Source organism: Gadus morhua, chromosome 6, assembly GCF_902167405.1.
Source record: "Gadus morhua chromosome 6, gadMor3.0, whole genome shotgun sequence".
NCBI classification, from domain to species: domain Eukaryota; kingdom Metazoa; phylum Chordata; class Actinopteri; order Gadiformes; family Gadidae; genus Gadus; species Gadus morhua.
Window position 1 is genome coordinate 24,103,066 of NC_044053.1, and position 19,416 is coordinate 24,122,481.

Here is a 19,416-nt window from a genome sequence, read left to right on the forward strand (position 1 = left end):
ATATCGTCAGACAATGCCAAGGGATCGGTTCTGTCCCGTAAAACCCTTGTCTCCGGAGAGACGCCTGTACGAGAAATGCGCCGGGGTCCACGGGAACACCCACAAATGGTGACGCCATTGTCAGAGGAGGGGCTAGGAAGCTGCGCACGCCGATTTAAGTAGCCGATCTCCGGCTAGACTAAGCCGAAAAACTGCTCCCGACCAGGTTTGGTTGCGAGCATAAGTCACCATGGTGATACAACGACGCTAAAAGAGATCGACTTTCGTGGTACAACTAAGCCAGGCTTGGAGCTCAACATACCTCGCTAACCCTCTAAGCGAGCTTCGTGGTACAGGGCCCAGATGCCGTGATGGCAATTTAAAGTTGTTTACCACAAAAAATAACAATGCGCAAAGAGCCAGGGTTTACATGATGCATCTATATTTTGTAACTGTAAAGCAGAGTGGCGCAGCGGAAGCGTGCTGGGCCCATAACCCAGATGTCGATGGATCGAAACCATTCTCTGCCAGTCGGAATATCTAGAATTATTTCAATCAATGAAATGAATTGCAATAACATATTTAGTCTAGCCTCAATAGATAGCATGAAGTGTTCTACTCACAATATTAGTGATGCATAGCGATCATTTTAAAACAAATATCCGTTACGAAGATGATTGAGCGTGGGATTGGTAGCGAGACTGGGGTGGATTGAAAAATAAAGAACGAGTAAACCCATACCTTATTCTCATGTATTTCAGACCTTGCTAGTGCTTGGTTGGTCGTTCATTTCTTTGTTCTAGTCTCATGTTGTAAACTCATGTGTGCCCCAGTGGCCTAATAAGTCACTGGCCTCCTAAGCCAGGGATTGTGGGTTCGAGTCCCGTCTGGGGTGATTTGAAGCAGAGTGGCGCAGCGGAAGCGTGCTGGGCCCATAACCCAGAGGTCGATGGATCGAAACCATCCTCTGCTAAAATCAGTTATTTTCAATGTTTCAGTCTTAAAATGAATAGCATTTAAAATCAGAATCAAGAATCCCTTGCTGCAGTACGTGTGGACTACCCAACACGTATTGCCCACATCAGATGCCATGATGGCAATTCAAAGATGTTTACCACAAAAAATAACAATGCGCAAAGAGCCAGGGTTTAAATGATGCATCTATATTTTGTAACTGTAAAGCAGAGTGGCGCAGCGGAAGCGTGCTGGGCCCATAACCCAGAGGTCGATGGAACGAAACCATTCTCTGCTAGTCGGAATATCTAGAATTATTTCAATCAATGAAATGAATTGCAATAACATATTTAGTCTAGCCTCAATAGATAGCATGAAGTGTTCTACTCACAATATTAGTGATACATAGCGCTCATTTTAAAACAAATATCCGTTACGAAGATGATTGAGCGTGGGAATGGTAGCGAGACTGGGGTGGATTGAAAAATAAAGAACGAGTATACCCATACCTTATTCTCATGAATTTCAGACCTTGCTAGTGCTTGGTTGGTCGTTCATTTCTTTGTTCTAGTCTCATGTTGTAGACACATGTGTGCCCCAGTGGCCTGATGGATAAGTCACTGGCCTCCTAAGCCAGGGATTGTGGGTTCGAGTCCCGTCTGAGGTGATTTGAAGCAGAGTGGCGCAGCGGAAGCGTGCTGGGCCCATAACCCAGAGGTCGATAGATCGAGAACATCCTCTGCTAAAATCAGTTATTTTCAAGGTTTCAGTCTTAAAATGAATAGCATTTAAAATCAGAATCAAGAATCCCTTGCTGCAGTACGTGTGGACTACCCAACACGTATTGCCCACATCAGATGCCGTGATGGCAATTTAAAGATGTTTACCACAAAAAATAACAATGCGCAAAGAGCCAGGGTTTAAATGATGCATCTATATTTTCTAACTGTTAAGAAGAGTGGCGAAGCGGAACCGTGCTGGGCCTATTACCCAGAGGTCGGTGGATCGAAACCATCCTCTGCTAAAATTAGTTATTTTCAATGTTTCAGTCTTAAAATGAATAGCATTTAAAATCAGAATCAGGAATCCCTTGCTGCAGTACGTGTGGACTACCCAACACGTATTGCCCACATCAGATGCCGTGATGGCAATTTAAAGATGTTTACCACAAAAAATAACAATGCGCAAAGAGCCAGGGTTTACATGATGCATCTATATTGTGTAACTGTAAAGCAGAGTGGCGCAGCGGAAGCGTGCTGGGCCCATAACCCAGAGGTCGATAGATCGAAACCATTCTCTGCTAGGCGGAATATCTAGAATTATTTCAATCAATGAAATGAATTCCAATAACATATTTAGTCTAGCCTCAATAGATAGCATGAAGTGTTCTACTCACAATATTAGTGATACATAGCACTCATTTTAAAACAAATATCCGTTACGAAGATGATTGAGCGTGGGAATGGTAGCGAGACTGGGGTGGATTGAAAAATAAAGAACGAGTATACCTATACCTTATTCTCATGAATTTCAGACCTTGCTAGTGCTTGGTTGGTCGTTCATTTCTTTGTTCTAGTCTCATGTTGTAGACACATGTGTGCCCCAGTGGCCTGATGGAAAAGTCACTGGCCTCCTAAGCCAGGGATTGTGGGTTCGAGTCCCGTCTGTGGTGATTTGAAGCAGAGTGGCGCAGCGGAAGCGTGCTGGGCCCATAACCCAGAGGTCGATGGATCGAAACCATCCTCTCCTATAATCAGTTATTTTCAATGTTTCAGTCTTAAAATGAATAGCATTTAGAATCAAGAATCCCTTGCTGCAGTACGTGTGGACTACCCGACACGTATAGCCCACTTCAGAAGCCGTGATGGCAATTTAAAGATGTTTACCACAAAAAATAACAATGCGCAAAGAGCCAGGGTTTAGATGTTGCATCTATATTTTATAAATGTTAAGCAGAGTGGGGCAGCGGAAGCGTGCTGGGCCCATAACCCAGAGGTCGATGGATCGAAACCATCCTCTGCTAAAATCAGTTATTTTCAATGTTTCAGTCTTAAAATGAATAGCATTTAAAATCAGAATCAAGAATCCCTTGCTGCAGTACGTGTGGACTACCCAACACGTATTGCCCACATCAGATGCCGTGATGGCAATTTAAAGATGTTTACCACAAAAAATAACAATGCGCAAAGAGCCAGGGTTTACATGATGCATCTATATTTCGTAACTATAAAGCAGAGTGGCGCAGCGGAAGCGTGCTGGGCCCATAACCCAGAGGTCGATGGATTGAAACCATTCTCTGCTAGTCGGAATATCTAGAATTATTTCAATCAATGAAATGAAATCCGATAACAGATTTAGTCTAGCCTCAATAGATAGCATGAAGTGTTCTACTCACAATATTAGTGATACATAGTGATCATTTTAAAACAAATATCCGTTACGAAGATGATTGAGCGTGGGATTGGTAGCGAGACCGGGGTGGATTGAAAAATAAAGAACGAGTATACCTATACCTTATTCTCATGTATTTCAGACCTTGCTAGTGCTTGGTTGGTCGTTCATTTCTTTGTTCTAGTCTCATGTTGTAGACACATGTGTGCCCCAGTGGCCTATTGGATAAGTCACTGGCCTCATATGCCAGGGATTATGGGTTCGAGTCCCGTCTGGGGTGATTTGAAGCAGAGTGGTGCAGCGGAAGCGTGCTGGGCCCATAACCCAGAGGTCGATGGATCGAAACCATCCTCTGCTATAATCAGTTGTCTTCAATATTTTAGTCTTAAAATGAATAGCATTTAAAATCAGAATCAAGAATCCCTTGCCGCAGTACGTGTGGACTACCCGACACGTATTGCCCACTTCAGAAGCTGTGATGGCAATTTAAAGATGTTTACCACAAAGAATAGCAATGCGCAAAGAGCCAGGGTTTAGATGTTGCATCTATATTTTTTAACTGTTTAGCAGAGTGGGGCAGCGGAAGCGTGCTGGGCCCATAACCCAGAGGTCGATGGATCGAAACCATCCTCTGCTAAAATCAGTTATTTTCAATGTTTCAGTCTTAAAATGAATAGCATTTAAAATCAGAATCAGGAATCCCTTGCTGCAGTACGTGTGGACTACCCAACACGTATTGCCCACATCAGATGCCGTGATGGCAATTTAAAGATGTTTACCACAAAAAATAACAGTGCGCAAAGAGCCAGGGTTTACATGATGCATCTATATATTGTGACTGTAAAGCAGAGTGGCGCAGCGGAAGCGTGCTGGGCCCATAACCCAGAGGTCGATGGATCGAAACCATTCTCTGCTAGTCGGAATATCTAGAATTATTTCAATCAATGAAATGAATTCCAATAACATATTTAGTCTAGCCTCAATAGATAGCATGAAGTGTTCTACTCACAATATTAGTGATACATAGTGATCATTTTAAAACAAATATCCGTTACGAAGATGATTGAGCGTGGGATTGGTAGCGAGACTGGGGTGGATTGAAAAATAAAGAACGAGTATACCCATACCTTATTCTCATGTATTTCAGACCTTGCTTGTGCTTGGTTGGTCGTTCATTTCTTTGTTCTAGTCTCATGTTGTAAACTCATGTGTGCCCCAGTGGCCTAATAAGTCACTGGCCTCCTAAGCCAGGGATTGTGGGTTCGAGTCCCGTCTGGGGTGATTTGAAGCAGAGTGGCGCAGCGGAAGCGTGCTGGGCCCATAACCCAGAGGTCGATGGATCGAAACCATCCTCTGCTATAATCAGTTATTTTCAATGTTTCAGTCTTAAAATGAATAGCATTTAGAATCAAGAATCCCTTGCTGCGGTACGTGTGGACTACCCGACACGTATTGCCCACTTCAGAAGCCGTAATGGCAATTTAAAGATGTTTACCACAAAAAATAACAATGCGCAAGCCAGGGTTTAGATGTTGCATCTATATTTTATAACTGTTAAGCAGAGTGGGGCAGCGGAAGCGTGCTGGGCCCATAACCCAGAGGTCGCTGGATCGAAACCATCCTCTGCTAAAATCAGTTATTTTCAATGTTTCAGTCTTAAAATGAATTGCATTTAAAATCAGAATCAAGAATCCCTTGCTGCAGTACGTGTGGACTACCCAACACGTATTGCCCACATCAGATGCCGTGATGGCAATTTAAAGATGTTTACCACAAAAAATAACAATGCGCAAAGAGCCAGGGTTTACATGATGCATCTATATTTTGTAACTGTAAAGCAGAGTGGCGCAGCGGAAGAGTGCTGGGCCCATAACCCAGAGGTCGATGGATCGAAACCATCCTCTGCTATAATCAGTTGTCTTCAATGTTTCAGTCTTAAAATGAATAGCATTTAAAATCAGAATCAAGAATCCCTTGCTGCAGTACGTGTGGACTACCCGACACGTATTGCCCACTTCAGAAGCCGTGATGGCAATTTAAAGATGTTTACCACAAAAAATAGCAATGCGCAAAGAGCCAGGGTTTAGATGTTGCATCTATATTTTATAACTGTTAAGCAGAGTGGGGTAGCGGAAGCGTGCTGGGCCCATAACCCAGAGGTCGATGGATCGAAACCATCCTCTGCTAAAATCAGTTAGTTTCAATGTTTCAGTCTTAAAATGAATAGCATTTAAAATCACAATCAAGAATCCCTTGCTGCAGTACGTGTGGACTACCCAACACGTATTGCCCACATCAGGGCCCTGTACCACGAAGCTCGCTTAGAGGGTTAGCGGGGTATGTTGAGCTCCAAGCCTGGGTTAGTTGTACCACGAAAGTCGATCTCTTTTAGCGTCGCTGTATCACCATGGTGACTTATGCTCGCAACCAAACCTGGTCGGGAGCAGTTTTTCGGCTTAGTCTAGCCGGAGATCGGCTACTTAAATCGGCGTGCGCAGCTTCCTAGCCCCTCCTCTGACAATGGCGTCACCATTTGTGGGTGTTCCCGTGGACCCCGGCGCACTTCTCGTACAGGCGTCTCTCCGGAGACAGAGGGTTTTACGGGACAGAACCGATCCCTTGGCATTGTCTGACGATATTCAGATTTCAGACTTTATTGTCATTGTGCAAACAACGAAATTGGGGTTCTTCATGAGAGATACAGATTCTCATCAGAGGGCGTTCGTTATTTGATCGTCCTTTTGGACCATATGTAGAGAATGATTACTGTTGCGCATTGTGTCTCCGTGACAGTGTGCTGGAGTGGAGGTAGCGCGTCAGTCTTGAATATCTGTGCGGGGGGTTCGACTCCCAAGTGATGCAAATTTAAGTGAAGCTTAAAAAGTCCTAATTCTCAAGCATATGCAATACTTATTCACTAAAGCTTATGGAATAATATTTTTGTGCTTATTTCGAACTTGAACCCATATTTTCAAGGCCGTGCTGGCACCACATCTATGGAGGTAAAATGCATGATGATAGACCAGCGAAATTGAACCCCGGTCGCTGGCGTTCGGGTCTTACACCAATCCATTACGCTAGAGCCGCTACCTCTCAGGAGTCGAAAACATGCAATACATTTCTTAAATAGGGTGTATTTAAAGTGAATTCCCTAAATGATAGAATAAGGCAGGATGGACGTTGCTTATGCATTTTTAAATCATCATCATTCTATTTGGATTAATGGCGAACAATTCTGCATTTGGCATAGTTATTTTACAGACAATATGCAGAATATTTTCACTTATACGCATATAGACTGCTTGATCTATCGTAAAGGTGAGAAAAATGACGCAAAAAACGCCCCTTTCACGTGAACGCGCACTGAACCTAAAGCGGAAAACCTGGTTCAACTAATTGAATCTAAAGTGAGCTTCGTGGTACCATTTAACTCTGATTGCGAGTTGCGGCTCTGTCGAGCCAGGTTTTCCCAAGAAAGCCTGGGTATGTTCAGCGAGCTTCGTGGTATAGGGCACTGATGCCGTGATGGCAATTTAAAGATGTTTACCACAAAAAATAACAATGCGCAAAGAGCCAGGGTTTACATGATGCATCTATATATTGTAACTGTTAAGCAGAGTGGCGTAGCGGAACCGTGCTGGGCCCATAACCCAGAGGTCGATGGATCGAAACCATCCTCTGCTAAAATCAGTTATTTTCAATGTTTCAGTCTTAAAATGAATAGCATTTAAAATCAGAATCAGGAATCCCTTGCTGCAGTACGTGTGGACTACCCAACACGTATTGCCCACATCAGATGCCGTGATGGTAATTTAAAGATGTTTACCACAAAAAATAACAATGCGCAAAGAGCCAGGGTTTACATGATGCATCTATATTTTGTAACTGTAAAGCAGAGTGGCGCAGCGGAAGCGTGCTGGGCCCATAACCCAGAGGTCGATGGATTGAAACCATTCTCTGCTAGTCGGAATATCTAGAATTATTTCAATCAATGAAATGAATTCCGATAACATATTTAGTCTAGCCTCAATAGATAGCATGAAGTGTTCTACTCACAATATTAGTGATACATAGTGATCATTTTAAAACAAATATCCGTTACGAAGATGATTGAGCGTGGGATTGGTAGCGAGACTGGGGTGGATTGAAAAATAAAGAACGAGTATACCTATACCTTATTCTCATGTATTTCAGACCTTGCTAGTGCTTGGTTGGTCGTTCATTTCTTTGTTCTAGTCTCATGTTGTAGACACATGTGTGCCCCAGTGGCCTAATGGATAAGTCACTGGCCTCATATGGCAGGGATTATGGGTTCGAGTCCCGTCTGGGGTGATTTGAAGCAGAGTGGTGCAGCGGAAGCGTGCTGGGCCCATAACCCAGAGGTCGATGGATCGAAACCATCCTCTGCTATAATCAGTTGTCTTCAATGTTTCAGTCTTAAAATGAATAGCATTTAAAATCAGAATCAAGAATCCCTTGCTGCAGTACGTGTGGACTACCCAACACGTATTGCCCACATCAGATGCCGTGATGGCAATTTAAAGATGTTTACCACAAAAAATAACAATGCGCAAAGAGCCAGGGTTTACATGATGCATCTATATTTTGTAACTGTAAAGCAGAGTGGCGCAGCGGAAGCGTGCTGGGCCCATAACCCAGAGGTCGATGGATTGAAACCATTCTCTGCTAGTCGGAATATCTAGAATTATTTCAATCAATGAAATGAATTCCGATAACATATTTAGTCTAGCCTCAATAGATAGCATGAAGTGTTCTACTCACAATATTAGTGATACATAGTGATCATTTTAAAACAAATATCCGTTACGAAGATGATTGAGCGTGGGATTGGTAGCGAGACTGGGGTGGATTGAAAAATAAAGAACGATTATACCTATACCTTATTCTCATGTATTTCAGACCTTGCTAGTGCTTGGTTGGTCGTTCATTTCTTTGTTCTAGTCTCATGTTGTAGACACATGTGTGCCCCAGTGGCCTAATGGATAAGTCACTGGCCTCATATGGCAGGGATTATGGGTTCGAGTCGCGTCTGGGGTGATGTGCAGCGGAAGCGTGCTGGGCCCATAACCCAGAGGTCGATGGATCGAAACCATCCTCTGCTATAATCAGTTGTCTTCAATGTTTCAGTCTTAAAATGAATAGCATTTAAAATCAGAATCAAGAATCCCTTGCTGCAGTACGTGTGGACTACCCAACACGTATTGCCCACATCAGATGCCGTGATGGCAATTTAAAGATGTTTACCACAAAAAATAACAGTGCGCAAAGAGCCAGGGTTTACATGATGCATCTATATATTGTGACTGTAAAGCAGAGTGGCGCAGCGGAAGCGTGCTGGGCCCATAACCCAGAGGTCGATGGATCGAAACCATTCTCTGCTAGTCGGAATATCTAGAATTATTTCAATCAATGAAATGAATTCCAATAACATATTTAGTCTAGCCTCAATAGATAGCATGAAGTGTTCTACTCACAATATTAGTGATACATAGTGATCATTTTAAAACAAATATCCGTTACGAAGATGATTGAGCGTGGGATTGGTAGCGAGACTGGGGTGGATTGAAAAATAAAGAACGAGTATACCCATACCTTATTCTCATGTATTTCAGACCTTGCTTGTGCTTGGTTGGTCGTTCATTTCTTTGTTCTAGTCTCATGTTGTAAACTCATGTGTGCCACAGTGGCCTAATAAGTCACTGGCCTCCTAAGCCAGGGATTGTGGCTTCGAGTCCCGTCTGGGGTGATTTAAAGCAGAGTGGCGCAGCGGAAGCGTCCTGGGCCCAGAACCCAGAGGTCGATGGATCGAAACCATCCTCTGCTATAATCAGTTATTTTCAATGTTTCAGTCTTAAAATGAATAGCATTTAAAACAGAATCAAGAATCCCTTGCTGCAGTACGTGTGGACTACCCAACACGTATTGCCCACATCAGATGCCGTGATGGCAATTTAAAGTTGTTTACCATAAAAAATAACAATGTGCATTGAGCTAGGGTTTAGATGATGCATCTATATTTTCTAACTGTTAAGCAGAGTGGCGAAGTGGAACCGTGCTGGGCCTATAAGCCAGAGGTCGATGGATCGAAACCATCCTCTGCTAAAATTAGTTATTTTCAATGTTTCAGTCTTAAAATGAATAGCATTTAAAATCAGAATCAGGAATCCCTTGCTGCAGTACGTGTGGACTACCCAACACGTATTGCCCACATCAGATGCCGTGATGGCAATTTAAAGATGTTTACCACAAAAAATAACAATGCGCAAAGAGCCAGGGTTTACATGATGCATCTATATTTTTTGTAACTGTAAGGCAGAGTGGCGCAGCGGAAGCGTGCTGGGCCCATAACCCAGAGGTCGTTGGATCGAAACCATTCTCTGCTAGTCGGAATATCTAGAATTATTTCAATCAATGAAATGAATTCCAATAACATATTTAGTCTAGCCTCAATAGATAGCATGAAGTGTTCTACTCACAATATTAGTGATACATAGTGATCATTTTAAAACAAATATCCGTTACGAAGATGATTGAGCGTGGGATTGGTAGCGAGACTGGGGTGGATTGAAAAATAAAGAACGAGTATACCCATACCTTATTCTCATGTATTTCAGACCTTGCTTGTGCTTGGTTGGTCGTTCATTTCTTTGTTCTAGTCTCATGTTGTAAACTCATGTGTGCCCCAGTGGCCTAATAAGTCACTGGCCTCCTAAGCCAGGGATTGTGGCTTCGAGTCCCGTCTGGGGTGATTTAAAGCAGAGTGGCGCAGCGGAAGCGTCCTGGGCCCAGAACCCAGAGGTCGATGGATCGAAACCATCCTCTGCTATAATCAGTTATTTTCAATGTTTCAGTCTTAAAATGAATAGCATTTAAAACAGAATCAAGAATCCCTTGCTGCAGTACGTGTGGACTACCCAACACGTATTGCCCACATCAGATGCCGTGATGGCAATTTAAAGTTGTTTACCATAAAAAATAACAATGTGCATTGAGCTAGGGTTTAGATGATGCATCTATATTTTCTAACTGTTAAGCAGAGTGGCGAAGTGGAACCGTGCTGGGCCTATAAGCCAGAGGTCGATGGATCGAAACCATCCTCTGCTAAAATTAGTTATTTTCAATGTTTCAGTCTTAAAATTAATAGCATTTAAAATCAGAATCAGGAATCCCTTGCTGCAGTACGTGTGGACTACCCAACACGTATTGCCCACATCAGATGCCGTGATGGCAATTTAAAGATGTTTACCACAAAAAATAACAATGCGCAAAGAGCCAGGGTTTACATGATGCATCTATATATTTTGTAACTGTAAGGCAGAGTGGCGCAGCGGAAGCGTGCTGGGCCCATAACCCAGAGGTTGTTGGATCGAAACCATTCTCTGCTAGTCGGAATATCTAGAATTATTTCAATCAATGAAATGAATTCCAATAACATATTTAGTCTAGCCTCAATAGATAGCATGAAGTGTTCTACTCACAGTATTAGTGATACATAGCGATCAATTTAAAACAAATATCCGTTACGAAGATGATTGAGCGTGGGAACGGTAGCGAGACTGGGGTGGATTGAAAAATAAAGAACGAGTATACCTATACCTTATTCTCATGAATTTCAGACCTTGCTAGTGCTTGGTTGGTCGTTCATTTCTTTGTTCTAGTCTCATGTTGCAGACACATGTGTGCCCCAGTGGCCTAATGCATAAGTCACTGGCCTCCTAAGCCAGGGATTGTGGCTTCGAGTCCCGTCTGGGGTGATTTGAAGCAGAGTGGCGTAGCGGAAGCGTGCTGGGCCCATAACCCAGAGGTCGATGGATCGAAACCATCCTCTGCTATAATCAGTTATTTTCAATGTTTCAGTCTTAAAATGAATAGCATTTAGAATCAAGAATCCCTTGCTGCAGTACGTGTGGACTACCCGACACGTATTGCCCACTTCAGAAGCCGTGATGGCAATTTAAAGATGTTTACCACAAAAAATAACAATGCGCAAAGAGCCAGGGTTTAGATGTTGCATCTATATTTTATAACTGTTAAGCAGAGTGGGGCAGCGGAAGCGTGCTGGGCCCATAACCCAGAGGTCGCTGGATCGAAACCATCCTCTGCTAAAATCAGTTATTTTCAATGTTTCAGTCTTAAAATGAATAGCATTTAAAATCAGAATCAAGAATCCCTTGCTGCAGTACGTGTGGACTACCCAACACGTATTGCCCACATCAGATGCCGTGATGGCAATTTAAAGATGTTTACCACAAAAAATAACAATGCGCAAAGAGCCAGGGTTTACATGATGCATCTATATTTTGTAACTGTAAAGCAGAGTGGCGCAGCGGAAGCGTGCTGGGCCCATAACCCAGAGGTCGATGGATCGAAACCATCCTCTGCTATAATCAGTTGTCTTCAATGTTTCAGTCTTAAAATGAATAGCATTTAAAATCAGAATCAAGAATCCCTTGCTGCAGTACGTGTGGACTACCCGACACGTATTGCCCACTTCAGAAGCCGTGATGGCAATTTAAAGATGTTTACCACAAAAAATAGCAATGCGCAAAGAGCCAGGGTTTAGATGTTGCATCTATATTTTATAACTGTTAAGCAGAGTGGGGTAGCGGAAGCGTGCTGGGCCCATAACCCAGAGGTCGATGGATCGAAACCATCCTCTGCTAAAATCAGTTAGTTTCAATGTTTCAGTCTTAAAATGAATACCATTTAAAATCACAATCAAGAATCCCTTGCTGCAGTACGTGTGGACTACCCAACACGTATTGCCCACATCAGATGCCGTGATGGCAATTTAAAGATGTTTACCACAAAAAATAACAATGCGCAAAGAGCCAGGGTTTAGATGATGCATCTATATATTGTAACTGTTAAGCAGAGTGGCGTAGCGGAACCGTGCTGGGCCCATAACCCAGATGTCGATGGATCGAAACCATCCTCTGCTAAAATCAGTTATTTTCAATGTTTCAGTCTTAAAATGAATAGCATTTAAAATCAGAATCAGGAATCCCTTGCTGCAGTACGTGTGGACTACCCAACACGTATTGCCCACATCAGATGCCGTGATGGCAATTTAAAGATGTTTACCACAAAAAATAACAATGCGCAAAGAGCCAGGGTTTACATGATGCATCTATATTTTGTAACTGTAAAGCAGAGTGGCGCAGCGGAAGCGTGCTGGACCCATAACCCAGAGGTCGATGGATCGAAACCATTTTCTGCTAGTCGGAATATCTAGAATTATTTCAATCAATGAAATGAATTCCAATAACATATTTAGTCTAGCCTCAATAGATAGCATGAAGTGTTCTACTCACAATATTAGTGATACATAGCGCTCATTTTAAAACAAATATCCGTTACGAAGATGATTGAGCGTGGGAATGGTAGCGAGACTGGGGTGGATTGAAAAATAAAGAACGAGTATACCTATACCTTATTCTCATGAATTTCAGACCTTGCTAGTGCTTGGTTGGTCGTTCATTTCTTTGTTCTAGTCTCATGTTATAGACACATGTGTGCCCCAGTGGCCTGATGGATAATTCACTGGCCTCCTAAGCCAGGGATTGTGGGTTCGAGTCCCGTCTGTGGTGATTTGAAGCAGAGTGGCGCAGCGGAAGGGTGCTGGGCCCGTAACCCAGAGGTCGATGGATCGAAACCATCATCTGCTATAATCAGTTATTTTCAATGTTTCACTCTTAAAATGAATAGCATTTAGAATCAAGAATCCCTTGCTGCAGTACGTGTGGACTACCCGACACGTATTGCCCACTTCAGAAGCCGTGATGGCAATTTAAAGATGTTTACCACAAAAAATAACAATGCGCAAAGAGCCAGGGTTTGGATGTTGCATCTATATTTTATAAATGTTAAGCAGAGTGGGGCAGCGGAAGCGTGCTGGGACCATAACCCAGAGGTCGATGGATCGAAACCATCCTCTGCTAAAATTAGTTATTTTCAATGTTTCAGCCTTAAAATGAATAGCATTTAAAATCAGAATCAAGAATCCCTTGCTGCAGTACGTGTGGACTACCCGACACGTATTGCCCACATCAGATGCCGTGATGGCAATTTAAAGATGTTTACCACAAAAAATAACAGTGCGCAAAGAGCCAGGGTTTACATGATGCATCTATATATTGTAACTGTAAAGCAGAGTGGCGCAGCGGAAGCGTGCTGGGCCCATAACCCAGAGGTCGATGGATCGAAACCATCCTTTGCTAAAATCAGTTATTTTCATGGTTTCAGTCTTAAAATGAATAGCATTTAAAATCAGAATCAAGAATCCCTTGCTGCAGTACGTGTGGACTACCCAACACGTATTGCCCACATCAGATGCCGTGATGGCAATTTAAAGATGTTTACCACAAAAAATAACAATGCGCAAAGAGCCAGGGTTTACATGATGCATCTATATTTTGTAACTGTAAAGCAGAGTGGCGCAGCGGAAGCGTGCTGGGCCCATAACCCAGAGGTCGATGGATTGAAACCAATCTCTGCTAGTCGGAATATCTAGAATTATTTCAATCAATGGAATGAATTCCGATAACATATTTAGTCTAGCCTCAATAGATAGCATGAAGTGTTCTACTCACAATATTAGTGATACATAGTGATCATTTTAAAACAAATATCCGTTACGAAGATGATTGAGCGTGGGATTGGTAGCGAGACTGGGGTGGATTGAAAAATAAAGAACGAGTATACCCATACCTTATTCTCATGTATTTCAGACCTTGCTTGTGCTTGGTTGGTCGTTCATTTCTTTGTTCTAGTCTCATGTTGTAAACTCATGTGTGCCCCAGTGGCCTAATAAGTCACTGGCCTCCTAAGCCAGGGATTGTGCCTTCGAGTCCCGTCTGGGGTGATTTGAAGCAGAGTGGCGCAGCGGAAGCGTCCTGGGCCCATAACCCAGCGGTCGATGGATCGAAACCATCCTCTGCTATAATCAGTTATTTTCAATGTTTCAGTCTTAAAATGAATAGCATTTAAAATCAGAATCAAGAATCCCTTGCTGCAGTACGTGTGGACTACCCAACACGTATTGCCCACATCAGATGCCGTGATGGCAATTTAAAGTTGTTTACCATAAAAAATAACAATGTGCATTGAGCTAGGGTTTAGATGATGCATCTATATTTTCTAACTATTAAGCAGAGTGGCGAAGTGGAACCGTGCTGGGCCTATAAGCCAGAGGTCGATGGATCGAAACCATCCTCTGCTAAAATTAGTTATTTTCAATGTTTCAGTCTTAAAATGAATAGCATTTAAAATCAGAATCAGGAATCCCTTGCTGCAGTACGTGTGGACTACCCAACACGTATTGCCCACATCAGATGCCGTGATGGCAATTTAAAGATGTTTACCACAAAAAATAACAATGCGCAAAGAGCCAGGGTTTACATGATGCATCTATATATTTTGTAACTGTAAGGCAGAGTGGCGCAGCGGAAGCGTGCTGGGCCCATAACCCAGAGGTCGTTGGATCGAAACCATTCTCTGCTAGTCGGAATATCTAGAATTATTTCAATCAATGAAATGAATTCCAATAACATATTTAGTCTAGCCTCAATAGATAGCATGAAGTGTTCTACTCACAGTATTAGTGATAAATAGCGATCAATTTAAAACAAATATCCGTTACGAAGATGATTGAGCGTGGGAACGGTAGCGAGACTGGGGTGGATTGAAAAATAAAGAACGAGTATACCTATACCTTATTCTCATGAATTTCAGACCTTGCTAGTGCTTGGTTGGTCGTTCATTTCTTTGTTCTAGTCTCATGTTGCAGACACATGTGTGCCCCAGTGGCCTAATGCATAAGTCACTGGCCTCCTAAGCCAGGGATTGTGGCTTCGAGTCCCGTCTGGGCTGATTTGAAGCAGAGTGGCGTAGCGGAAGCGTGCTGGGCCCATAACCCAGAGGTCGATGGATCGAAACCCTCCTCTGCTATAATCAGTTATTTTCAATGTTTCAGTCATAAAATGAATAGCATTTAAAATCAGAATCAAGAATCCCTTGCTGCAGTACGTGTGGACTACCCAACACGTATTGCCCACATCAGATGCCGTGATGGCAATTTAAAGATGTTTACCACAAAAAATAACAATGCGCAAAGAGCCAGGGTTTACATGATGCATCTATATTTTGTAACTGTAAAGCAGAGTGGCGCAGCGGAAGCGTGCTGGGCCCATAACCCAGAGGTCGATGGATCGAAACCATCCTCTGCTATAATCAGTTGGCTTCAATGTTTCAGTCTTAAAATGAATAGCATTTAAAATCAGAATCAAGAATCCCTTGCTGCAGTACGTGTGGGCTACCCGACACGTATTGCCCACTTCAGAAGCCGTGATGGCAATTTAAAGATGTTTACCACAAAAAATAGCAATGCGCAAAGAGCCAGGGTTTAGATGTTGCATCTATATTTTATAACTGTTAAGCAGAGTGGGGTAGCGGAAGCGTGCTGGGCCCATAACCCAGAGGTCGATGGATCGAAACCATCCTCTGCTAAAATCAGTTAGTTTCAATGTTTCAGTCTTAAAATGAATAGCATTTAAAATCACAATCAAGAATCCCTTGCTGCAGTACGTGTGGACTACCCAACACGTATTGCCCACATCAGATGCCGTGATGGCAATTTAAAGATGTTTACCACAAAAAATAACAATGCGCAAAGAGCCAGGGTTTAGATGATGCATCTATATTTTGTAACTGTAAAGCAGAGTGGCGCAGCGGAAGCGTGCTGGGCCCATAACCCAGAGGTCGATGGATCGAAACCATCCTCTGCTAAAATCAGTTATTTTCAATGTTTCAGTCTTAAAATGAATAGCATTTAAAATCAGAATCAGGAATCCCTTGCTGCAGTACGTGTGGACTACCCAACACGTATTGCCCACATCAGATGCCGTGATGGCAATTTAAAGATGTTTACTACAAAAAATAACAATGCGCAAAGAGCCAGGGTTTACATGATGCATCTATATTTTGTAACTGTAAAGCAGAGTGGCGCAGCGGAAGCGTGCTGGGCCCATAACCCAGAGGTCGATGGATCGAAACCATTCTCTGCTAGTCGGAATATCTAGAATTATTTCAATCAATGAAATGAATTCCAATAACATATTTAGTCTAGCCTCAATAGATAGCATGAAGTGTTCTACTCACAATATTAGTGATACATAGTGATCATTTTAAAACAAATATCCGTTACGAAGATGATTGAGCGTGGGATTGGTAGCGAGACTGGGGTGGATTGAAAAATAAAGAACGAGTATACCCATACCTTATTCTCATGTATTTCAGACCTTGCTTGTGCTTGGTTGGTCGTTCATTTCTTTGTTCTAGTCTCATGTTGTAAACTCATGTGTGCCCCAGTGGCCTAATAAGTCACTGGCCTCCTAAGCCAGGGATTGTGGCTTCGAGTCCCGTCTGGGGTGATTTAAAGCAGAGTGGCGCAGCGGAAGCGTCCTGGGCCCAGAACCCAGAGGTCGATGGATCGAAACCATCCTCTGCTATAATCAGTTATTTTCAATGTTTCAGTCTTAAAATGAATAGCATTTAAAACAGAATCAAGAATCCCTTGCTGCAGTACGTGTGGACTACCCAACACGTATTGCCCACATCAGATGCCGTGATGGCAATTTAAAGTTGTTTACCATAAAAAATAACAATGTGCATTGAGCTAGGGTTTAGATGATGCATCTATATTTTCTAACTGTTAAGCAGAGTGGCGAAGTGGAACCGTGCTGGGCCTATAAGCCAGAGGTCGATAGATCGAAACCATCCTCTGCTAAAATTAGTTATTTTCAATGTTTCAGTCTTAAAATGAATAGCATTTAAAATCAGAATCAGGAATCCCTTGCTGCAGTACGTGTGGACTACCCAACACGTATTGCCCACATCAGATGCCGTGATGGCAATTTAAAGATGTTTACCACAAAAAATAACAATGCGCAAAGAGCCAGGGTTTACATGATGCATCTATATATTTTGTAACTGTAAGGCAGAGTGGCGCAGCGGAAGCGTGCTGGGCCCATAACCCAGAGGTCGTTGGATCGAAACCATTCTCTGCTAGTCGGAATATCTAGAATTATTTCAATCAATGAAATGAATTCCAATAACATATTTAGTCTAGCCTCAATAGATAGCATGAAGTGTTCTACTCAGAGTATTAGTGATACATAGCGATCAATTTAAAACAAATATCCGTTACGAAGATGATTGAGCGTGGGAACGGTAGCGAGACTGGGGTGGATTGAAAAATAAAGAACGAGTATACCTATACCTTATTCTCATGAATTTCAGACCTTGCTAGTGCTTGGTTGGTCGTTCATTTCTTTGTTCTAGTCTCATGTTGCAGACACATGTGTGCCCCAGTGGCCTAATGCATAAGTCACTGGCCTCCTAAGCCAGGGATTGTGGCTTCGAGTCCCGTCTGGGGTGATTTGAAGCAGAGTGGCGTAGCGGAAGCGTGCTGGGCCCATAACCCAGAGGTCGATGGATCGAAACCATCCTCTGCTATAATCAGTTATTTTCAATGTTTCAGTCTTAAAATGAATAGCATTTAGAATCAAGAATCCCTTGCTGCAGTACGTGTGGACTACCCGACACGTATTGCCCACTTCAGAAGCCGTGATGGCAATTTAAAGATGTTTACCACAAAAAATAACAATGCGCAAAGAGCCAGGGTTTAGATGTTGCATCTATATTTTATAACTGTTAAGCAGAGTGGGGCAGCGGAAGCGTGCTGGGCCCATAACCCAGAGGTCGCTGGATCGAAACCATCCTCTGCTAAAATCAGTTATTTTCAATGTTTCAGTCTTAAAATGAATAGCATTTAAAATCAGAATCAAGAATTCCTTGCTGCAGTACGTGTGGACTACCCAACACGTATTGCCCACATCAGATGCCGTGATGGCAATTTAAAGATGTTTACCACAAAAAATAACAATGCGCAAAGAGCCAGGGTTTACATGATGCATCTATATTTTGTAACTGTAAAGCAGAGTGGCGCAGCGGAAGCGTGCTGGGCCCATAACCCAGAGGTCGATGGATCGAAACCATCCTCTGCTATAATCAGTTGTCTTCAATGTTTCAGTCTTAAAATGAATAGCATTTAAAATCAGAATCAAGAATCCCTTGCTGCAGTACGTGTGGACTACCCGACACGTATTGCCCACTTCAGAAGCCGTGATGGCAATTTAAAGATGTTTACCACAAAAAATAGCAATGCGCAAAGAGCCAGGGTTTAGATGTTGCATCTATATTTTATAACTGTTAAGCAGAGTGGGGTAGCGGAAGCGTGCTGGGCCCATAACCCAGAGGTCGATGGATCGAAACCATCCTCTGCTAAAATCAGTTATTTTCAATGTTTCAGTCTTAAAATGAATAGCATTTAAAATCAGAATCAGGAATCCCTTGCTGCAGTACGTGTGGACTACCCAACACGTATTGCCCACATCAGATGCCGTGATGGCAATTTAAAGATGTTTACCACAAAAAATAACAATGCGCAAAGAGCCAGGGTTTACATGATGCATCTATATTTTGTAACTGTATAGCAGAGTGGCGCAGCGGAAGCGTGCTGGACCCATAACCCAGAGGTCGATGGATCGAAACCATTTTCTGCTAGTCGGAATATCTAGAATTATTTCAATCAATGAAATGAATTCCAATAACATATTTAGTCTAGCCTCAATAGATAGCATGAAGTGTTCTACTCACAATATTAGTGATACATAGCGCTCATTTTAGAACAAATATCCGTTACGAAGATGATTGAGCGTGGGAATGGTAGCGAGACTGGGGTGGATTGAAAAATAAAGAACGAGTATACCTATACCTTATTCTCATGAATTTCAGACCTTGCTAGTGCTTGGTTGGTCGTTCATTTCTTTGTTCTAGTCTCATGTTGTAGACACATGTGTGCCCCAGTGGCCTGATGGATAAGTCACTGGCCTCCTAAGCCAGGGATTGTGGGTTCGAGTCCCGTCTGTGGTGATTTGAAGCAGAGTGGCGCAGCGGAAGGGTGCTGGGCCCGTAACCCAGAGGTCGATGGATCGAAACCATCATCTGCTA

The 19,416-nt window shown here is 42.7% G+C and overlaps 11 non-coding genes across 11 annotated transcripts; all 11 read left to right on the forward strand.

The window, feature by feature from the left end:
* Nucleotides 1-880: 880 nt before the first annotated feature.
* Nucleotides 881-952, forward strand: trnam-cau (transfer RNA methionine (anticodon CAU)). The gene has a single exon. It is a non-coding gene; the product is annotated as a tRNA-Met (tRNA).
* Nucleotides 953-4,611: 3,659 nt separating this feature from the next.
* trnam-cau (transfer RNA methionine (anticodon CAU)) lies at nt 4,612-4,683 on the forward strand. Its single transcript has one exon. It is a non-coding gene; the product is annotated as a tRNA-Met (tRNA).
* A 4,692-nt stretch (nt 4,684-9,375) lies between these two features.
* On the forward strand, nt 9,376-9,447 carry trnai-uau (transfer RNA isoleucine (anticodon UAU)). Its single transcript has one exon. It is a non-coding gene; the product is annotated as a tRNA-Ile (tRNA).
* Nucleotides 9,448-10,377: 930 nt separating this feature from the next.
* trnai-uau (transfer RNA isoleucine (anticodon UAU)) lies at nt 10,378-10,449 on the forward strand. Its single transcript has one exon. It is a non-coding gene; the product is annotated as a tRNA-Ile (tRNA).
* Nucleotides 10,450-11,657: 1,208 nt separating this feature from the next.
* Nucleotides 11,658-11,729, forward strand: trnam-cau (transfer RNA methionine (anticodon CAU)). Its single transcript has one exon. It is a non-coding gene; the product is annotated as a tRNA-Met (tRNA).
* A 1,212-nt stretch (nt 11,730-12,941) lies between these two features.
* trnat-cgu (transfer RNA threonine (anticodon CGU)) lies at nt 12,942-13,013 on the forward strand. Its single transcript has one exon. It is a non-coding gene; the product is annotated as a tRNA-Thr (tRNA).
* Nucleotides 13,014-14,494: 1,481 nt separating this feature from the next.
* On the forward strand, nt 14,495-14,566 carry trnai-uau (transfer RNA isoleucine (anticodon UAU)). Its single transcript has one exon. It is a non-coding gene; the product is annotated as a tRNA-Ile (tRNA).
* A 935-nt stretch (nt 14,567-15,501) lies between these two features.
* Nucleotides 15,502-15,573, forward strand: trnam-cau (transfer RNA methionine (anticodon CAU)). Its single transcript has one exon. It is a non-coding gene; the product is annotated as a tRNA-Met (tRNA).
* Nucleotides 15,574-16,059: 486 nt separating this feature from the next.
* On the forward strand, nt 16,060-16,131 carry trnam-cau (transfer RNA methionine (anticodon CAU)). Its single transcript has one exon. It is a non-coding gene; the product is annotated as a tRNA-Met (tRNA).
* Nucleotides 16,132-18,339: 2,208 nt separating this feature from the next.
* On the forward strand, nt 18,340-18,411 carry trnam-cau (transfer RNA methionine (anticodon CAU)). Its single transcript has one exon. It is a non-coding gene; the product is annotated as a tRNA-Met (tRNA).
* Nucleotides 18,412-19,344: 933 nt separating this feature from the next.
* trnat-cgu (transfer RNA threonine (anticodon CGU)) lies at nt 19,345-19,416 on the forward strand. Its single transcript has one exon. It is a non-coding gene; the product is annotated as a tRNA-Thr (tRNA).